At 35.9% G+C, this 23,555-nt stretch overlaps 1 pseudogene; it reads right to left on the bottom strand.

Moving 5' to 3' along the window:
• Positions 1-12,859: 12,859 nt before the first annotated feature.
• On the bottom strand, positions 12,860-22,724 carry LOC133317472 (cytochrome P450 71D9-like; annotated as a pseudogene).
• Positions 22,725-23,555: the final 831 nt, after the last annotated feature.

Below are 23,555 nucleotides of genomic sequence, written 5' to 3'. Positions count from 1 at the left end.
CACATTGGCCTTGCCAGGATAGTACTTCAACTCAAAGTCATAATCCCTCAGAAATTCCATCAATCTCCTTTATCTCATGTTCAGCTCTTTTTGATCAAACAGATACTTTAAACTCTGAACACGACAAACTTCATGCCATACAAGTAATGCCTCCAAATCTTGAAATCAAAAACAATCGCTGCCAACTCCAAATCATGAGTCAAGTAGTTCTCCGCATGAGGCTTCAACTGCCTCGAAGCATATGCAATCACTCTACCACTCTACATCAGCACACAGTCCAGCCCCTTTCCAGAGGTGTCACAATATAGCTCAATCTGCTCAGCAGGATCAAGAATGACAAACACTGGTGCAGTGGTCAGTCTCTCCTTCAACTCCTGAAAGTACTCCTCACACTCGTGAGTCCACATAATGGAGTCTCCTTCCGGGTAAGGCGAGTCAAAGGAAAAACCATCTTGGAGAATTCCTCAATGAACCTCCTATAGTAACTAGCCAAACCCAAGAAGCTCCTCACTTCTGTAACTGTCTTGGGTCTTTCCTAATCCAACACAACCTCAATATTGTTGGGATCCATTGCAACTCCCTCTGCAGAAATCACATGCCCAAGGAACTTCACTGACTTGAGCCAGAACTCACACTTCGAAGGCTTAGCATAGATCTTTTTTCTCCTTCAGCACCTGCAACACAATCCTCAAGTGCTCTGCATGATCCTCCTCCGTCTTGGAGTATATCATAATATCGTCAATGAAGACGATCACAAAGCGGTCCAAATAGGGCTGAAAAATCCGGTTCATGTAATCCATGAACACTGCCGGTGCATTGGGTAGTCCAAACAGAATTTGTTTAACATGTAGAATTTCATAAAGTCTTAATCATTTCCATAACAATAAAATTTTCACAAACTATAAAATTCATACCTATCTTCTAATTCGTACTTTTCGGATTATCATGCAAAACCAATGACATCCAAAAGATTACCATAGTCTTATCATATATCACCTTTCATAATCAGGTATGCATCTTTACATCATGAATTCACATATATCTATAATCACCATACTTAAGAATAGTAACAAGCAAGTATCTTCCAAAGAAATCATACCTCTAGTCAACTTGTTCACCTAAATTCCACAGTATTTAGCAAGATGACCCGCTTTACCACACTTATAGCAAACATTCTTTTTATTCCAGCATACACCTTGATGATTCTTCCCACATGTATCACATTTAGGAAAACTAGATTAATTCTTAACAACTTATGATTATGCAATTAATCAGATGATCATACTCTATCTTCAAATTATGCAATTGACGTTTCGAGATCAGAAGAGTCACTATCTAAGATTCTAGTAACAATGTCCTCATTTAACCCACTCATAAATCTAGCAGTTAAATTGTGTGGATGAGTCAAAGTACCCATATCGACAGCAGACTGTACTAGATCATGAAATTTAGCCAGATACTTCTTCACTGACATACCATCTTGCACAAGTTCATCCAATTCTACTATTGGATCAACATATGGCTCTGAAGCACTAATAGGATAACTAGTATAGCAACTTTCATTGTCAGAATAGGTGACATTGAATCAATTCAGTGTTTAAGTGAATTAAACAAGTAATTAAGGAAATGATGAACGGTAAATCATGTAAATGACATGATAATTAAGTGAAGAATATAGTTAATGTCATACAAGTCTAATAGAGCCCAAGTATAAGTATGAAGTGTATATAATATAATAACCCTAACTTGTGTAATATGGATTTAGGAATTGATTAATGATTTAATCGTGAAATTAATGTTCTAATTAGGTAAAAATAAGGCATTTTTGGAAAAAGTGCACAAAGTGGAAGTTTTGGGGTATAATTGCTAGTAGGAAAAAGTAACTGGAACTTAAAAATAATTGAATAGAATATGATTAAATAAATTTAGTGAAAGTTTAAGAGCAAGTTAGATGAGTAAAATGGATGAGACGACATGCTTGGAATACTGCTTAAAGTTGCTTTGACCTATGTAAGTTAAAATATCCTAACTTATTACACGAACTCATTTCTTTCTTTCTTCTTCGTGCCTTTGTCTCTTGAACTCGAAGACCATTGTTAGAAAGCTTGATTTTCTAACTTCATGTGTGGTCATCCAATCAACAAAGTGTGAACAAGGAAGTTGTAGAATCTTAATACAAACATAACCTCTATTTCAGATTTCCTTAAAAGTGAGTGTGTGAAGAGAAAAAAGGAGTGGAAAATGGCGGTTTTCTTGAGTTTAGGAGCAAGTGAGGTCAGTTTGATCTTATCCAAGGGTTGAATCAACTCCTTGGATCTTTGTGGAGCCATTTGAGGCAAGAAAATCTCATTTCCACAAAGTTTGAAAATGGGTTATTTTAGGTTGGCATATTGCTATATTTTGATGGTTGATTGGTTAGAGGAATATGTGGCCTTTGGTCCTTTGGGAAGTATGTTAAGGAGCTTAAATAATCGGTAGAAAAGAGATAAATCATCTTTTGGGCTTTGTTTGATAATTTCAAAAATTCCAAGTGATTTTAGAGTGTTTTTTGCAATGCAAGTAATTGGCTATTTGTGATTGATATTGCTTGTTGTTATTAAATACTAGGAGTGATTCAAGTGGAGGAATATAGAGCAAACAACCATTGGGTCAAGCCTAGGTGTTGCTAGTAGCTTGTGATTGGATAATTTGTTACAAGAAAAGTTTAATAGGAAGCTACTGTAGGTAAGCTTTCGGACCTTGGAATTTTTCTCGTGCTTGTTCCACCATGCCTTGAAGGGGTAGTGGTTTATATGGTACATGTAATTGCATAGATTTGATATGATGCATTGGATATATGTATGTGTATGCTATGTTTTTGTACTTGGTATGTATCTAGGAGATATCCTAGTGCAATTCATTTTTTGTGGTCTCTGGCCAATAGGATTTATTGCTATTATGGCATGAATATTCTAGAGGAATGTTTGGATGAACATTATGTTCATAGCATGGATGTGTATATTTGCATCATATGATTTATTGCTTTTTGCTAAAGTGAACATGGGGGTGGAGGAATCTATAAGGGCCCTTGGTTTACTGAGATATATATGTATATCTCACCTCATGCTGTGGGGACCCCCTTTCAGGCACGGACGATGTAGGAGCATCCGTTGGCAGGAGGCCATAATAGACTACAATTGTATATTATGGACTTGCATATGGCATGTTATTTTGGATGATTGTAGCATCATATGTTTATGCAGTCTTATTTTGAGAGTATGTACTATTGATGCATGGAGGAGGGACTTAGCCTATGATCAGATGTATTGGATATCTTTCATGTTGCTTATGCATGTAAAGGATTTTGGTTATGTGTTTTGTATTGTTAAGTTCTCATTTATGTAATCTATGGACATTTACGTATTTTGATACAATTATGATGAAAGGGCGTGTACGCCTATTGGTTAGGCTGAGGTGATGTCAGTATTTATTGAACTGTTTATCAATTTGCGATATCATGTGGGAATTATTCCTAGATGTCCGAAAAATAAACGGAGCTCTGTCCATTTTGTTTGGGCGATGTTGTTAGGAGATTATCACCTTGTGTGATTAACTATCTTCATTGTCGTGTGAAGCCATGTTGTTTATGGGAACTTCATTATGGTATGATACGTTTAAGCGAGATTAGATGTTTCTACAATTTGTATGAGTTATAATTACAGCTTGAATTGTTTATAAATACGAAAATTGCTTTAATCAGTAAAAGATAGTTGTTTAAAAAGAAGAAAATTTATCCATGTTTTAATTAACTACTGTGATTGTAACTGCGCCTAATATCATATGTAATGATAACAAACCGGTTCTAGAACCGAGTGTTACACTTAAGGACATAAATGTCATTATTGTAAAAGTTAGGATTAGTTTGGTAATTTACCAAGATTAGGTCAAAGCTTGATTTAGATGGTCTAATTAAATTGTATGGTTAATTTCATGTGTTCAAAGTGATCTTATTTTGATTAAATGATGTTTAGATTAATTTCTAAAATTAAGTCAAAGTAAGACTAATTAGAAACCAATAAGAAATGGTTAAAGTGAAATCTGCAGGTAAAGTTAACGAGTTAGTAATGTAACTTAACTTTGTGAATTTCTCTTAAGATTCTCGATGCATGAATGATCTATGTGTAACCTTAGAGTTTTAATTACATGAAGGTCAAAGTTAGAATGAAAACAACCAATTAGAATTAAGATTGAAAAGTCTTGAAATAATAGACCAATGAATGTGTAGTTTGAATATTCAAAAGGTGACAAGCAAGAAATTAAGCAAACTTAGCTAATTTCCTTCATTCAAGTCAGTTATCCCACTTAGGCAAGTGTTCCAAGCTGCCTTCCTTGTTTGTGTGAGTTGGTTTGTCAATCAAATGGCCAGTAGGAATTTAACATCAAGGTTTTAAGTCAAAAGTTTTAGAAAAAGTGACAAACTTACAAGTTAAGTTAACTTTGAGATATCTCTCCAATACAACTGATCATTTTCTTTTATTCGAAGTGTCCCATGCAAGTTTTTCTTTCTTCCTTTCTTATGGAGGTCGTGGCTATGGTTTGAGAAAGAGCAAGGGAGATCTTGGAAATTTAAGCACTTTTTGGAGAAAATCTTGTGATTCTATATCTCTATCCTTCTTTCTTTGAGAAGCTTTACAATGAGAGATATCCTCATCTTAAGTGGGATGCTACTATTCATCAAGAATGGAAAGTTTGGTGGTTTGGAGTTTTATTAGTGGAAAATGTTGCCTAGCTCCTATGGAAGTTAAATAAGGTAATACATCTTCATTTTGATTAGGGGTGTGCAAAAACACTGGTTGACTTGTCTTGCCCTTGATCTGACCTTGACCTGAACCATAAATACCTATTTTTGAACTGAGTTTAAATACTGATTCACTTTTATTTGGGTCAGTTTTAGACCTGACTTATTTTAATAATTGACTCATTGACCCAAAACTTGACCCACACACATTAATTGAAAACAAATCACAGTTCTCCCTTCTCCCAATCTCTCTTGGTCATTCACTCACTTGGTTTCCCTCCGGTCTTCCCATCCATCTTCCTTTAAAATCACGGGATAGAGAGAGAGGGAGTTTTGAAGGAAGCGATTGAAGAGTGAAAGTTCACAATCCATCGTGTTGGTTTGGTTGATAAGGAGCATTTGAGTGTTCCATGCAACGCCAGCTGAATCGGTGTCGTTTTGATTTCTCGGTGACTTTATCTGACCGGGTCATATTCAAGTAAACACTTGTTCTTCCCTAACCCTTGGTTCCTATATTTCTTCAATTCACTTTTTTCTATTCTCAATATCTCTAATTCCGTTGTTGCCCACTTCTTATATATATATTTCTTATTTTTGTGATGTAAGTGTTCTTGCTTTATCAATTCATTGCTTTTTTGGGTTTGCTTGATCAAATGCGTATTGAATTTATTGGGGCTATTATGAAACAAATTGAATTTGGATTTTAGAATTGAATAACTTTTTTTTTTAAAATACATTCCTTTATTTATTTAACAAATATCAAATTTATTATATAGTTTATATATTTTAAAAAAAAAAAACAATTAAATTACATGGGTTTAAAAATTAAATCAATAAATATAAAAACAATCAAATCAAAAACAAATTTTGAAATCAAGTCAAAAGTGGGTCAGGTCGAATTTGACCGGATATTGAAACCAAGTCAGACCTACTTCAAACCAAGTCAGGTTAGATCCGACCCAATTCTGAACTAGTTCAAAAAAATTCAAACTGGGTCAGGCCTGACTTGGTTCAAATTAAACCGAGTCGAGTCAAAATACCTGACTTATAAAACCAAGTAGGGTCGGGTCGGCACAAAAACCCGACTCGACTTGACCCATGCACAGCCCTAATTTTGATGGTTGAAAGCTATTGTATGGTAGTATTTATGGTTGATTAGGGTTTGTATATACCATGATCATATGATGTTATTTCATATGGTTTTAAGTGGTTTTGAGGTTGTTGTTGAATCTAAGCTAAACTATGCTTGGAAATGCTTAAAATAAGCTAAAGGGTTTGATATATATCTAACACATAATTCCGCCAAGTCAGGTTTAATTGTGTAAACCATGTATTTGATAAAATGCCTAAGTGAAACTAGTGTTTTAAGGTGTTGTGATAATGATTGGTTCAATGAAAATTGGATAAGTAATTAAAAGGAAAAGTCATAGACTTTACATGAAGGCCATTCGGCCATGTCCTTTATAAATGATAGGGATTAATATTTGATCATGGAAATATGATTAAGGGTGGATTATTGTGTAGTTAATCAATGATTAATGTGGTTTATGATTAGTGAAAAATGATGAAATATGTAACCTTAAAAGTGAGTACCATTCGACCATGTATATTTTAATGGCAAAGATTGATCTTTTGATCATAAAAGGTTGTCAAAGAATGATGTAGTGTGGTTTAACATGATTTATTAGGTTGTAAAGTTGATAAATCATGTAGAATAATTATATGTACAATTTGGCCAACACATGTAAATAGGGTTGGAATTATGTAACTTGATATGTAAGTGTTGTGTAAAGTTCAATTGATAAAAGGAATCAAGATTGAACATAGTTTAATTGGAATTGAATTGATGAAAAGTCATTGGACTTATAAATATGTCAATTTGGGTATGTAAAGAACAATAGTGGAGGAATTGAAGTTAAATTGACATTAAGATGGATTATTGAACATGAAAATGTGTAAGATGAATTACACTAATTAAGCTGTATGTAAATTGACAAGAAAACACGCAACTTAAAGTGTTATGTAAGTTTAACATGTGAAGTGAAGTTAACCTAATTTCAAGTAATTTATCAATTAGGTTAAAAGGTGTATCAATTTGATTAATTGGTAATAAATAATGATGCATGAATTTCATGAAATCATGGTGTTTCAATTCGGCCATGATGATTAAAGTGTTATGGTGTTTGAATTAAATTCAAGTAAATGTTGAATGACTTTTGCTAAATGGAATCAAGTAGTTTTCAAGTGGTTTTAGGGTAAGATAAACCTTAATGATGTATTAAGTACTTACTTGAGTTAATGGTTTAACTAACTAGTATTATGGGTCTAATGATAAGATATGAATTTTTGTTAAGACTTGTGTGGTATGGTATGAACTGTTAAGTAGAAAGGCGAACTATTAAGGTGATTGAGAGAGTTACCAAGAGGGTAATTAAATTAACATGTGATATGTTAATTGCTTGTGTTACTAGCAATATGTGTTTGATTTGATAATTGATAGCATTTTTATAAATAATACCAGAGTATAAACGGACGAAGTAAGTGGACATAAAGGTTACAATTAGCTTGGACATAAAGTTAATAGCACGGAAAGCAGAACAGATAAGTTCTCGGTTTAGGAGTTTTCTCCATTATGTTGTTCCGCCGTAATTAGATGGATTCTGGCTTCTGATGGAAATAACTGTTATGAATGTTAGAACTTAGCATAGTTGCATTCATATAGGATCAATATGTATAATTGTATATGATATATTGTAAATAATGTAAATTGTATGATTTAATGTAAATTGATTTAATATGTTGTAATTAACTATGTTATGAATTGATGTGTGAGTAAATATAATTGTATATGATCTGCTATAATTAAATGCAAGGTGATTTGTGGTGTTGTTGTTAAGCGTATTCTGTTTGATTTGACAATTTTATTTAATGTGTATATGTTGGATTGGATTATGTGATTATATTGCTGTGTTTGATTGATTGGAATATCTGATGTGCTGTGTTTGAAATTCTATGTTGTAAGTATTTTAATATACTGTATGGAAATTGGTATCAATATGAAATATTGTGATGTGATTAATCTGATATGAGATTAATGGATGGTGTATATATTTAGTACACTAATTATAAAGAGGTGATGTCTGAGTAAAGGTGGCAGATGTATGTATGTATGTATATATATATATATATATAATACATGTAAGTCCAGTACGAGGCCAATAAATATAATGGTCATACAAGTTGAGTAAATCTGGATAATATGTGCTCAGGTCGAATTATCATGATTTGTTATTATCGTGAATGCATCCGGTCATCGGGTGGTTCCAGTTATTCTGTAAGAGTACAAATATATGTATATTGGTGTATTCTGGTGATTGTGATTATTAAGGATTTTGATGAATTCTAATTGTTATGGAATTTGGTATTACTGGTGAATTGACTGATATGAGTTTTTGAAATAATATGAGATGATTTGGTAAATAAATAAAGAGACTCTAAGTTATCAGTTAAAAAGTAAAAGATTATAAATGAGTAAGATTGTGTGATGGTGTAAAATATCTATCTGTATCATTTAAGAGACTGTATGGTGTTGTCTATGTTTTGTATCTGACATGTTACGCAGGAAGTGAACTCTTGGGTGGAGGCTTCTCCATAAACCCCGAGCTTATTGAGATTATTCTCACCACGCGTTATGGGGACATATTTTAGGTACATTTGATGTTTGAGATAGATCCCTTAGTAAGAGGTCAGTATAAGGGGATTAGAGATATGCATGGAGCAGTTAGAGGAACAATTGCATGTTTTGTAAAATATCTGTCTATATGTTTTGGTGTGGCATGGCTATTATATGACCATGCAGATTAGTGTATCTGGTGTAAATATTATTTTTGAAAGGCCTATGTTGCCTATGTAAATATTTGTTAAATGTGACAGAGATACGTATCTGTATTTACATATTTATGTTTTAGGGTAATGGAAATGGCATGGAGCCATCTTGTGATAGTTTGAATTGAATAAGTATTGTGTCTATCAGGTGTTAAGTATTAAGTGGGAATTGATCCCTGGAATTGTTAAATAAACAGCGATTATTTTGTCAAAATTTAAAGAAAACATAGTTAAATTACCTATAACTTTGGAGAGTCATATCTCACTCGATTCTTAGTCAAATGAGGCGTGTGAGCTATCATTCTGAAGCGTAGAATTTCCTCTATAATGTCGTAAAATATGGGACTGTGATGAGTTGTAAATCGAGTCCAGTCTTCAGTTAAGTAGTGAATTGCCCAGTTTCGCAGGATTTTAGACAACCTCGGTCTATCAATTTTGAAGTCTAATATCTGCTTTGTTTCTTATCGAAACAAGGCTTATGAGATATCCAATTGAAGTTTTAGTGTCTACTATAATCATTAAAATTTGAGAGCAAACAGATTAGTAAAACTCCTGAAGTTTTAAAAACATTAAGGGAACTCGGAGTGGTTGTTCGCTATCTGCTGACAGTTTTGAACAATTAACTTACAGTGACCATATCTGAAGTTGTATAGATCCAAATGAGGCATGTATTTTAATATATTAAAATATGAGAATTTATGGGCATGTAGTTAAGTGCAGGTTTGCAAAATACCGAACCTACCTTGGTTGGGTAAAATATGTAGATTGTGTTTTAAGCTTTGTTGGTTTATGCGAACCACTTAGCCTCTTTAAATATGTATTGTATGATATTTAAGCTATAGAAATTTATGTTTCTCAATTGTTTTTGGTTATGATCATAATATGGGAATTGTTTTAAATACGGTTGTTTTAAATGAAAATGTTATTTTTCAAATGAAATTGTTTACTATATTTTAATTTAAATACCACGATTGTAATTGTGCTTAATATCATATGCAATGTTAATATCCAATCCGAAATGGGGTGTTACAACTGGTCTCACCACCATAATATCCAACTCTGCCACTAACACTATCTGCATAAATAGCATGAGGAACAAAGGTAGTGATTGAATATCTTGCCTTATCATTCTTAATTCCTTTAACACAGAATTCAACATCTCCTAATTCTTCTTAACATTAGCAGTCATCTCTGCCATCTCTAATTTTATATTATTCAAAGTCTCAACCAATGTTGATAATATCGAATCGACCCAACTGAGTCGACCCGGGCACCCGGTAAACCGATCATATAACCGGTCCGCTTGAAGCAACGGACCGGCCATGCATCAGAACCAGTGCGACCCGGCCGATTTTCATGAAAATCGGTGACCCGGTATGTTAACTAGTGACTCCGCCCGGTCCCAAAAAAAAAATTCCAAATTTTTTTTTTGTCAAAAATAATAATAATAATAATAATAATAATAGACATATTTGAATATTTTTTTTGTTATTGACTTACATAAGTTATGTACCTACAACACTAATATTATTTTAATTATGCACTATGCAGAAAATTTTGATTTGAATTATAGTTAGAGATCTTGTTTACTGAACCTGAAGTCCTGTATCCCAATCATTATTTTTTTGTTTGATCCTTTATTTGATAATAATATGTGATTTTTTATTTTTTATCTTAAAATATTTGAAATTTTTATCAATTTTTTTAGATATTTGAGTATGTTTATAATTTTTTGATATAAATTATAGAATTACATATAATTAATGGATCATGCAGTTGAACCAGTGACCCAGTACCTCGACCGGGTCAATGATCGGGCCGATTAACTAAAGTATCGATCGGATCTCTCCAAGCTTTCCAAGGATTTTCGGTATTTATTATGACACTGCACATGTTACAAAGAAATAATGAGTTAGTCAAGCTCATACTTTAATAATAACATAAGTAATATCTGTTCACCAAAAAAAAAAAACATAAGTAATATCTTAATAATTTCCATAAATCACTTGTCAAGCACAACAATATTATGGCAATGAATAATGAATTCCCTAAACTTTGACCTGATACCATAAATGTAAATTTCTCGTTTACAACCGGTTAGTTATCATACATATGGTTCAAAACGCAGCTTGAATAAAAATGATTAGGAAGTCACAAACAAGTCAAAGTAATAAGGAAACAAAACAAAAAAGATTAAAAAGCATAATGCAAATGGAACAAGAGACCAGAAATATATTGTACGACGAGCTCCAGAAGTTACAGAAATTACCCCCTGCTAAGTTGCAACCCTACCACAAGTACCTGTAAAGATTGTCAAAAGAAAAACTAGCAACATGAGAAAGAAAAAGTTCCTTAGAATCTGCAAAAATGAAGAAATAAAGAATAAGAAGAACAAAATGTGCAAAGTTGTTGTGAAAGTAAATTTAAAGGAAGGGGAAGAGCTCTTTTTCCATTGATGCCTCATAGGTCGTAGCTGACCAAAGAAGAAGATGTAAAACTCCAACAAGGAGCAAGAGACACTTTCAAATCCTAATAGAAAAATAGAGCGAATAACATTACCATTAGAACATGGGCTGAAAAATGTGAGGAGGTAAGTTTGATATAAGTTAGAGTTAACAAAAAAAACAATATTGATATGAAAATGCCACAAAAAATAGTAGGAATATTGATACTTACCCCATAAAAAGTTATAACAGTCATCCTTAAAAAAATTTCAAAATTATAAATAATTTGAGAGTCAAAACCTGCCACAAAATTATAAAAGCTAACAAAACACGGAAACACGATGTGGCTTTCTTTGAAAACGTCACAATGTACATAATTAGTTGGGGTTTATTAACCTCCACATATAACATATTTTTTGTAGTGTAGTAGAAGAAAGTTTCAGATTTGGTTCCATAGGTGTAGACTTTGAGCCAAATCTATTCGTTAGAGATATATAAAATCATTAATAAAATCTCATTAAATAGCTTAAATCTTTGCTTGAATTGGTTCTTTATATGTATCAAAGCTGGGGTCTGATGCAGCATGTTTCACATAAAATTCTCTTCTCCTTCACGCACCCAATAGCACCCACACGTTGATTTGATTTTCACCCTTGAGCGCGCGCACACACTAATCTAAGTATACATTTCGTAATACCTACTCCACTGTGATTTTATTTTTATTTTTATCCACGGAGCATAATTTTTCTATGGTTTTTCATAAATAACCAACAGAGAGTGGGAAGAGGGAGAGAGGAAGAACACGGAAAAGGGGCATCACTGTTTCCTTGACGTGTTTGATCTACGATAATGGTCTCAAAGATTCACTGTTTCCTTCTATATTGACCGACTGATTTGCATAGTTGCATTGAATGTATTGTTTTGATTAATAAATAATAACTGTAAATCCCTGCAATGTTTGGTGGTTCTGCTCTATTTCTTAATGATTCGATGATGTCTAGTTGCTCATCAGAATACATGAATGAATGAGTATGGGGTTTAGAATTTGATCAAAATCAGTGGTTTAAATGTGTCTGATGTCTAGTGTCAATTTGTTGGTGATGACTGGTGAGATGAGTATGGGGCTTGTAAGAGTGAACCACATAATGTTGCTTATGTTGCTCCTTTTGAAGGGACTACTTAAAGGATCCCAGGATTAATTTAAGCTATATTATTAACTTTTCTCAGACATAGCCCTAGAGAATCTTTACCTCATAGCATGCCACATATTTCATGGCTTGATTAAACTGCAATCAATTGCTTGAACCCAGTTCTAGGTGCAAAACGGATGAGAAATTTGAATCTATGCATACAAAAACAATTTGTATAATTCAAACAGCCAGATGCTAATTCTCAAATTTTTCATTTATCAGCATGTGATGGCCGCTATAGATTGGAAATTAGAGAAGCACAAGTAGAAATAAAGGGGACAGTGCGAGGGTTTTATTTATTCATGGACTAGAATCCAAACAAGAAGGGAAATAAGGAGAAGAGGACACACTTAGGAAAAAGAAGATTCATTACACTAAAACAACATTCTCTCAACTCAATCCTTACTAAAATACCCATTCCCCTTTTCCATAGCACATTCCTTTACAATTGGTTCACCATTTTCAGCTCACAGCTGTCAAAATCAATAAAGATGGACAGAGCTTTATTTCAAAAGTAGATGGGGAATAACAAATTCAAAGGTTACAACTTTTGCTTGTATGGTTTATCTTACCAGGAATGGAATTGGTATCAAGTACAGGGCATACTTTCTCCGAACAGTCACTCCAAATTGCTCAGTCATATCCAAGTCCTCACTTTTCATTCCATTGGGAGTCTTCCAATCAAAGTGATACAACAACAATGCAAGGGCCAGCTCAACATGTATTAAACCAAGTGTGTTGCCTGGGCATATTGTTGTAAATATTAGGTCTTTTATTATTATTAGTATTTGTTGTATTGGGCCAAGCCCATTAGGTTAAGAATTAGGTTTTTTAGTCTCTATAAATAGAGACCTCTTTGTATCGGATTAATACAATTAATATTATATCAGAATACCCTTTTTTAAGTTGGTATCAGAGCCCGGGTTCGACGGGTTGGGCTCGAGCTAGCCTGGTGATTGGCTAGGAGGCGGGTCGAGTACTTTGCGCTTGGGGTACTCGGTTGAGGGGGAGCATACCAATGGTGGATTTCACACTTAAGGGGGAGATTGTTGGGATATTCAAGTGTGATGAGTCCCACATTGGTTGGTAATGAGCTGAGTGAAGAGTATATAAGTGGAAGGGACCCATGAACCCAATGCCTTAAGGTTTTGGGTTCCTGAGGGCTCTGCTTCCACGTTTTATTCCTTTTCTTTGTCTTTCGCTGCCATCAGCCGGCACCGGAAAAAATTTTCCGGGGACCTCTTGGACCGAGAAGACCATTGTTCACCTTGTCTTGTTCCAAATTCCTTCAACCACAACACTATTCATCAAAGACCACCGTACACAAACAGACCACAACACTGTTCATCGAAGGCCACCAACAGATCTGTTCATCGCACAAAAAGACCACTTTTTCGGTGTCCTTTCACCTCCGACCTAACCCAGAAAGGATCGCGCTCCTTGGACGACCAAGCCACCAAAATCGCAGCCCAGAAAGCCGCCGCACGCGCCTACACGCGCTACCACTTTCACCGCGAGTGACACCCACGCGCCAACAGCTTCATCGGCGCGTGGCGACGCGTGGCCTTGATTCTCCGCTGCGGACCACTGCCGTTCTGATCGTCTCTTCACCCTCTTTCTGGATCTATGCTTTTCTCCCAGATCGGACGTCGTTTGGTATTTTTTGTGATTTTTTTTGCTTCTTGGTGCTATTCTTTGACCATTTTTTTGCAGTATGGACGCTTCTGATGCTGATTCCCCTCTTGTAAACACATCTGAAAAAAATTCTACCCAATCTGTGGTGACCCCTCTTGGTCACAATGATCTTCCAAGTCTACATCAGAGTTATCGATTTGACGGATCAAATTATTTGTCGTGGTCTCAGTTCATTCGTACTACCATCAAGAGTCGCAATAAGATTGCTCATCTTGATGGCCCTGCTCCTGCTGCCACTGATCCTGGTTTTGCTGTCTGGGATAATGAGGATTCTCTTATTATGACTTGGTTGTGGAATTCGATGACTCCTGAAGTGGGTCGTCACTGTATGTTTCTGTCTTCTACTATGGAGATTTGGGAAACTGTCCGCTCAACTTATTCCTTGAAACAGGATATGGCTGCGCGCTATGAATTCCGCAATAAAATATTCACTACAAAACAAAATTCTTTATCTGTGACTGAGTACTATGGCACCTTGAAGGAGTTATGGACTGAACTTGATCAATTTTAGAGTTTGAAGATGAAATGTACTGCAGATGCTACTGTTTTAGCTAAGGAGGTGGAAAATGAGCGTATTTTTGATTTTCTTGCTGGTTTGAATTCTGAGTATGATCCTATTCGGGTTCAGATACTTGGCAAAGAAACTTTTCCATCCCTTTCTGCTGTTTTCAATACTGTTCGGGGAGAGGAGAATCGTCGGGGTGTTATGATGAACCCTGATAAATCTTCCATGTTATCATCAAATGATGGTGTTGCTTCTAAACCCACCGATGGGTCAGCTATGATTTCAACAAAAAAGGAAGGTTCTTCTCACAGGAGTTCCTTTCCAAAATTTTCTGATGGAGCATCTTCTAGACCTAAGAAAGATGATCGCTGGTGTTCTTATTGTAAAAGAATAGGTCATATCAAGGATCTATGCTTTTGCCTCCATGGAAAACAAACTGTCTTCGAAAAGATGGCAAGGATGCGTGGTCAAGCGCATTTTACTTCTTCTGATATAGCTCCTGCACCTAATGAGACCCAACCTGCATTTCGTCCAGATGAGTTGGAACGACTCCGGACCATACTTGATTCTCTGAGTAAGCCATATGGTATTAGTGATTTGGCTATGACTGGTATGAGCTCCAAAATTTCTTCTTTTCTTACTTCATGTATTGATTTTAAACATTCTTGGGTTGTTGATTCTGGTGCTACTGATCATATGGCTTGTTGTGCTGACCCTTTTGTTTCTTATAACTCTACCATTGGCACTCATATGATAGCCGTAGCTGATGACTCACATACATCAGTTGCGGGTTCTGGTAACATAAAATTATAGCCTTCCTTACATCTCAAAGATGCTCTTCACGTCCCTAAATTTTCTACTAATCTTCTTTCTATTCAGAAAATCACAAAAGATTTAAATTGCACTCTAACCTTCTTTCCTACTCACTGTATTTTTCAGGATCTCGCCACGGCGAAGACGATTGGGGGTGCTAAAGAACAAGGTGGGCTGTACTATCTGGTGTCACAATCTCCTGCAACTCATGTTAAGGATCACATCTTGCTGTCACATGGCCAGTCAACTACTGATTCTCTGATTTGGCTTCATCATAAGCGCTTGGGACATCCTCCGTTTAGTTTACTCAAGTCTTTATTTTCGTCATTGTTTTTGTCTAAGTCTGTTGAGTCTTTTCATTGTGATGTTTGTGAGTTTGCTAAACATCATAGTGTGTTTTTTCCTTCTAGTATTACTAAAAGTGTTGAACCTTTTGATCTTATTCATTCTGATGTTTGGGGTCCTTCTAAGGTCCCTCATTCTTCTGGTAATAAATAGTTTGTTTCTTTTATTGATGATTGCACTCGTGTAACTTGGGATTACTTAATGCGTGAAAAGTCTGAGGTACCACAACTAATCTTTCAATTTTATAAGATGATTGAGACTCAATTTGGTAAAAAAATCAAAAGACTAAGGACAGATAATGGTACTGAATATGTTAATCACTTTTTTCCCAATTTATACAAAATCAAGGTATGATTCATGAACTTACTTGTATAGACACCCCTCAACAAAATTTGGTTGCTGAAAGAAAAAATTGTCACCTTCTTGAAGTTGCTCGTGCCTTACTGTTTCAAACACATGTACCCAAATGCTATTGGGGAGATGCCATTCTTACTGCAGCGTTCTTGATCAACCGTCTACCAACTCGGGTTCTCGATAATGTAAGTCCTATTCACTCCATGTGTAACACCCCGTGTATACCCGGAATATTTACATTACATCGTATTAAGCGGTGCTTAATTAAAAATGCGGAATATTCTTTTTCTTTTCAATTATGACGTCATTATCAATTACCAACTTGATTACTTAATCAATTTCATAAAATATCGTCTGTATGTAAATTGCAATAAGACATCTACTGAAATACCTCAATATATAGATAAAGTGTGTATCTAAATCACGGCATTACATCAAGTAATCCGGACAATATCCTGATACATTATTACAACTCCAAAAGACTCAAGACATAATCAAGACATAATAGTACTATGTGTCATGGACAATCCCCATGCTCACCAAATGGACATAGTAAACAACAATCTCAACATAAAACTCCAAAATCATACTGAAGCTATAAGCATATAAACAGCATGCAAATCCAGCATCCAATCATGGCAGCATAATATAACAGCAATCTAACTCAGCTCCGGCCTCCTGCCGCCTGAGGTCTCAACATTACCTGACCCTGAAATAAGCATTCCCCAAACGTGGGGTGAGATCTCTAAACTAGAAATCTCAGTAAGACAAGGGGTCCTCAAGGATCTTCCACCCCAAGATCACTTACATGTGCAATATAAGTTCAAAAAGCATTTATATCATTATCAGTTCCAAAACTATGTAGTGCAACAGATATCTATGGCATGTGTGTAATCACTATCTACTGGCCAGAGAAATGTAGGAATACGTCTATTCCCTACATGTAGTACAAGGAACACCGCTTGCACCTCACCCATAGCCTCACCCTCTTGTATGTTCTACATACTCAGGCTTACCGTATAGGTGGAACACCTCCATGCATATCTACAAGGCACTAACATATAATAGCTCAACAACATATCCAAAACATCAAAAGCATGAAGCACAGCATGCATATACCATCTCCCCACGGGACATGGTGGAACCACAACATGGCTAAACCGAGGACACGAAAGCTTACCTCTAAGCTAGCTATCCAATGCTATAAGCTCAAAGTCCAATCACAGCAGATCACAATCTGATATGGACCAAATATAAATCAATAACATGTACCACATGCATACAAATTAAAGACAACGCTTTTTCATTACGCTTTATGTCTTAAGGCTTCTCACCAAGCCATAAGCCCTTAATCACTTGATTCTGACTTAGTTTAATTAAAACAGAAGTTCAACCTCATCAATCCAGGGTCCACAAACCCCCAATAGCCTACTGTCCTCACAGCACAGCTACTGTTCTTCGAAATCCCAGAATATCCGGATATATGTCGGGGGCATATCCGGATATCTCCAAACCCATATCCAGATATCATATCCGGATATTTCGCGACAGAATGCAGTTTCTGCATTTCGCGAGATATCGCTCCCAAGGTTCCATTTTATTAAAACTGAAGTTGTAATTCTTTTCCAAAAATGCTGAGATTTTAATATGTTAAACTAGACATCACAAGCTTTCCAACGACATATCTTATGTCTCAATCGGAGTTGTATAGCTTTGGTTATGATTTTCGCAAAGTGACTGCTGCCAACTGAAATTCCAGCAACCAAGACGCGACTTTAAACTAACACTGAGTTCAAACAGCTTATCCAATGGCTACGAAATTTTACAGGGTTGTATCCCTATGTGTTAGCTTTACATAGGTCCAAACGGCACTCGATTTGAAGCTCTGTAGCTCAAGATATTGAATTTTTACCATGATAGGTTCGTTGTTGTCCCGAAATCCGGATATCCATATCCGGATATGCATATCCGGATATGCATATCTGGATATGCATATCTGGATATGCATATCCGGATATTTCGCGACAGAATGCAATTTTTTTGCATTTCGCGAAGATATCCAACAAAGGTGGTTCATTTCAAGCATACAGAAGCTTAAACATGTGATTTAAGGTGTGTTCAACATTACCCAACAGCAAGTTATCATCTTTAAGCCTTAACATGCATCAAGCTTTCATTTTTAAGCATAAAAACTCAAGATCAAGGTTGGTACAACATACCCAAGCTTCAAACTCAGAACAAAGAGGCTCTTGGAGCTCACTTGACACTCCCAAGGTTCTGACTTTACCCAAGAACGAAAATGGCAACATAAGTTATGTCCTTTCTTCACAAAGAAGGCTTCTTGAAGCTTCACAAGCCAAGAACAAGTGCTCTCACCCAAAGGGACACCAACTCAGCCCCTCAACACCTCACCAACAACCTCTCCAACTCAGAAAGGAACTCACACTTCCTTCACAAGGCTCACACACCCTCAACCAAATGTTTAGATGGTGAAACAAAGAAGAAAAAGTGAAGACTTGGTGGTTTCTCATGCAAAGGTGACCAAGGAGAAGGGTGGCAGCAGCCAAGCTCTCAAAATGTCACGTAGGAGGCACCATTTCTGACCTAGAAATGTGTGCCATGGCCTTATATAGGCCCACTTAAGAATGAACGCGCAGTATTAACTTCAATTGCTACGCTTAGCATTTTAATCCCAAACTTTGGATTCTTAACCTACTCAATTTTACAAGAATTATCATATTTTTCTTATAATTTTCTGAGCACCTTTTCAGTACGCGCTTTTCAAAGCCAGTGCCGGTTTCTAGCACCAGTTCTCATTATCTGGACTTGAAACTCGTTTTACAAGTCCTACATATCATTCTAGTAATTATCATATACTTATTATAATTTTCCGGGATACTTTTTCGGTACGCATTCATACCGACTAGCAGAACCGGTATCTGCACTTTTCTTCCGAAAAGCGACTTTCAGCATTATAACTCACTTACTATAATTATTAAAGCCTCAAAATAATTATTAGGGTCAATTATGGAATCATTTCCTATTTTCACATAATTAATTAATTAAATCCCTTAATTAACGGTGCATGATTCCATAATTGACCCTAATAATTATTAGGGTCAATTATGGAATCATTTTCTATTTTCACATAATTAATTAATTAAATCCCTTAATTAACGGTGCGGGTTCTTACACCATGACTTCTTTTTTTCCTTCTATTGCAACTTTACAAAGTCTTCCTCCTCGAGTGTTTGGGTGTGTTGTCTTTGTTCATATTCATAAACAGCATCGCAGTAAGTTGGATCCTAGGGCTCTTAAATGTGTCTTCCTTGGATATGCTCCTGATAAGAAGGGCTACAAGTGCTATCACCCTGATAGTCAGAAATTTTTTGTTTTTATGGATGTTACATTTCAGGTATCTGAGTCTTTTTTCCAAGGTCCTCATCTTCAGGGGGAGAATAATTCACCAGAGGACTCATCACCTTCCTTCTTTGAATTTGAATCCTCAGTGTCTACTCCTTCACCTGTGTCAGTGTCTCTTCCTCTTGTTCTTGTTCCTAATGTGTCTATGTCTGATCCTCCTGTGACTGATCCTCCTATGACTGATACATCAAGTACACCAGAGATACAGAAGATTGTGACACCTGAGTTGGTATATCAAAGAAGCAAACAACCCACATTGCCTCACCAGTAACCTCAATCGTCTGAACCACTGGTAAGTCTTGAATCTCATATTTCTGATCAAGATGGTAATACTTCTGATGACTTACCCATTACTACTGATTCTGATGATTTACCCATTGCTCTAAGAAAAGGAAAAAGATCTTGTTCCAATAAATCTTGTCCCTCTTGTACTCAATACCCTATCTCCCATTTTGTATCCTCTACTAATCTTTCTGTGCAGCACAAAAGCTTTGTTTCAGCACTAGATTCTAATTCAATCCCAAAATCAGTACATGAAGCTTTAAAAGATGGGAATTGGGCTCAAGCCATGCAAGAGGAGATGAATGCGTTGGAGAAAAATAAAACATGGGAGGTTATTGATAGACCCAACGGAAAGAAAGCAGTAGGGTGCAGATGGGTTTATGCTCTAAAATATAATTCTGATGGCACTCTTGAGAGATACAAGGCTCGATTAGTCGCCAAAGGTTACACTCAAACCTATGACATTGATTATGAAGAAACCTTTGCTCCAGTTGCAAAGATGAATACAGTGAGAATCTTGTTATCCCTTGCTGCCCATTACAATTGGGATATAAATCAATTTGATGTGAAGAATGCTTTCCTCAATGGTGAGTTAGAAGAAGAAGTCTACATGGAAATCCCGCCTGGTTTTGATTCTGTGAAGGGGAAATTAAAGTTTGTAGATTAAAAAAGGCCTTGTATGGATTGAAGCAGTCACCTCGTGCTTGGTTTGGAAGGTTTACTAAGGTTATGATGACCTTAGGATACAGACAGAGTCAAAGAGATCACACATTTTTCTTCAAGCACTCCCAAAATGGGAAGCTTACTGTGCTCCTTGTATATGTTGATGATATTATTATCACAGGTGATGATTTTGTGGAGAGACAGATTCTGTAAACACGGCTTGCCTCTGAGTTTGAAGTCAAAGACCTTGGGAAACTGAGATATTTCCTAGGAATAGAAGTAGCTAATTCAAGCAAAATAATTTTTATCAGCCAGAGGAAATATGTTTTGGATCTTCTCAAAGAAGCAGGAAAGCTCGGGCGTAAACCCTCTAATACTCCTATTGAGCAGAATTACAAGATAGGCTTTGAAGAGGAGAGTCCTCCAGTTGATAAAGGACAATATCAACGACTAGTTGAAAAATTGATATATCTGGCTCATACTAGACCAGACCTAGCTTATGCTATTAGTGTTGTCAGTCAGTTTATGCACGATCCGAAGGAGAAACACATGCAGGCAGTAGAGAGAATTCTTCAGTATCTTAAAGCTACTCCTGGTAAAGGATTGTTATTCCGACGTGATGGCAATCTCTCTTTCGAAGTCTACACTGATGTTGATTATGCTGGATCCGTGACTGACCGTCGTTCTACCACTGGTTATAGCATGTCTCTTTGCGGTAACTTGGTGACATGGAGAAGTAAGAAACAAGATGTGGTTGCCAGATCAAGTGCAGAAGCTTAATTTCGAGCTATGGCTCAAGGCATTTGTGAGTTACTGTGGCTGAAAATTGTACTTCGTGATCTCAAAATAAAATGTGAGGGACCTATGAAGCTGCTATGTGATAATAAGTCCGCTATTTGTATAGCTCATAATCCAGTTTCAACATGATCGGACTAAACATATTGAGGTCGACAACCATTTCATCAAAGAGAAACTTGATAGCGGGTTGATTAACACTCCATACGTTCCTACTGGGCATCAATTAGCTGATTTATTGACAAAGGGACTTCCTTCAGATAGATTCCAAGAACTTACTGACAAGCTGGGAATGATAAATATCTATTCCTCAGCTTGAGGGGGAGTGTTGTAAATATTAGGTCTTTTATTATTATTAATATTTGTTGTATCGGGCCAAGCCCATTACGTCAAGAATTAGGTTTTTTAGTGTCTATAAATAGAGACCTCTTTGTATCAGATTAATACAATTAATATTATATTAGAATACCCTTATTTAAGTCATATTCTTCTTCCAGCTCCAAAAGGAATGTACTCAAAATTACTCCCTTTATAATCCATAGAGCTACTCTGGATAAAACCTCTCTGGTTCAGTCCAGAACTCTGGATCTCTTCCAATTGCCCAAGCATTGACAATGACCTTACTCTTGGCTGGTATATGATACCCATGAATTTCACATGCTTGCCCACATTCTCTTGGAAGTAAAAGAGGAACTGGAGGGTGTAACCTCAGGGTCTCTTTGACAATTGATTTCAAATATTTGAGTTCATTGATGCAAATTTCATCAACCATTCCTTTCATATTGAATACTTCTCTGACCTCATGTTGTGCTTTCTTCGTTGCTCTTAGATCCTTGACCATCTCTGCCATTGCCCAGTCTATGATAGTTGCTGCTGTCTCACCTCCAACGCCAAAGATATCCTGAAAAGTAATTATCGGTGGGGTTAAGCTAAGCAAGGATAACCAAAGAGACATTATTAGAAATATAATACTAAGATCATTGATCTGCCTTCACCGAACAGTTTAAGCTTGCTGAAGATGGTAGAAGTGTCTCTATGATCAAGTGATCAAGAGTTTGATGCTTGCCACCTCATATTCTTCTAAATATCTTCTGAATAAATATTGTGGAACATCTTAGCACAAGTAGGTAGGCCTGTGTATTATCCATCCTTCAAGTCCAATGGACTCTTGTGTGAGGACATGTTAGAAATATAAAATAAAAGCCATTAATCTACCTTCAGCTAGAATGAACTGACACGCTTTTGGGAGAAAAGCTCCATTGTGCATATTTTTCTTAGTTGTTTCCAATAATTTCCGTAAGGTGAAAAACCAATATTTGTGGATTCATAAGACAATATTTCTGTAGCTAGAATATGAGGCCTTGATGCAAAGATAATATCATGGGTTTTCATTACCTCCCTAGCATACTCTTGGTGAGGAAACAACGATTGTGAAGACCTCTCCAAGTTGTAAATGCATCAAGGGTCCATAAATTTTGGCCAAATTTTTTATTTTTCGATGTGGTGTAGATGTAACAAGATGGGGTATATTTCCTATAATTGGTAGCTTCCATGGCCCTGGGGGTATATTTGGAGTTGGGTCAGTTTTCTTGAGATTCCTCCCAATTTTTAGTGCCACAAACAAGAAGAGGATGAAGGGGATAATGGCTAATAAGTGAAGGATTTGATAATCCATGCAGATAAAGATTATTGATGGTGGATAGGGAGCGAGAACAGAATAAAAAGATTTTGTGATTCTGGTTGCTGTTTATTGCTTGATATCTGTGGTAGTTTTCTGCTGCTGAAACTTGTAGTACATGTGTTCATTATAAAGAATCCTTTTGTAGTAGTATGCACAAGTATGCCTATCACTTTCTGAGTTTCTAACTTTTCACTGCTTTATTTGTTTTTTAATGCTTCGACCGGCTTCCTTTGTGAATTTTTTAGTCCTTGATTGCTCTCGGCTTTTGCATTTTCTGTAGAGGGTAATTTTTATAGATTATTCTCTAATACACATTCGGTGTAGTATTGAAGCTATTGTTTCCTTGGCTGTTTTTGTTTTATTGTGTGGAATCTCATAGAATTGTCTATTTTACTCCTTTTTTTTTTCTGCCTCACATGATGAAAGCTGGCTTGGTATTTAGTTTAGGATTAACTGCTTCCTTGGATCAATGAAGTCCTTGTTAGCAGGGGGAAATCTTGGAAGGGCTTAGGGATAATTTTTAAAAATTCTAGACAATAATTATTTGACTTGCAAAATGGCACGGAGGAAATCCACAAGACCACAACCATTGATTCAAGTCATAAAAAAATTATTCTTCTTAATTAGAGGTTTTGAGTCTGAATCCTGAGAATGAAGAAAATAATATTGGGAGAGTTACCAAGTCTGTTTTACCAAATTAAAC

This window comes from Gastrolobium bilobum, unplaced genomic scaffold (genome assembly GCF_033153095.1).
Source record: "Gastrolobium bilobum isolate Gb01-03AN ecotype WA unplaced genomic scaffold, APGP_CSIRO_Gbil_v1 utg10074, whole genome shotgun sequence".
Taxonomy (NCBI): Eukaryota; Viridiplantae; Streptophyta; class Magnoliopsida; order Fabales; family Fabaceae; genus Gastrolobium; species Gastrolobium bilobum.
Note: the sequence above shows the minus strand (reverse complement) of the source record. Positions and strands in the feature narration are given on the sequence as shown.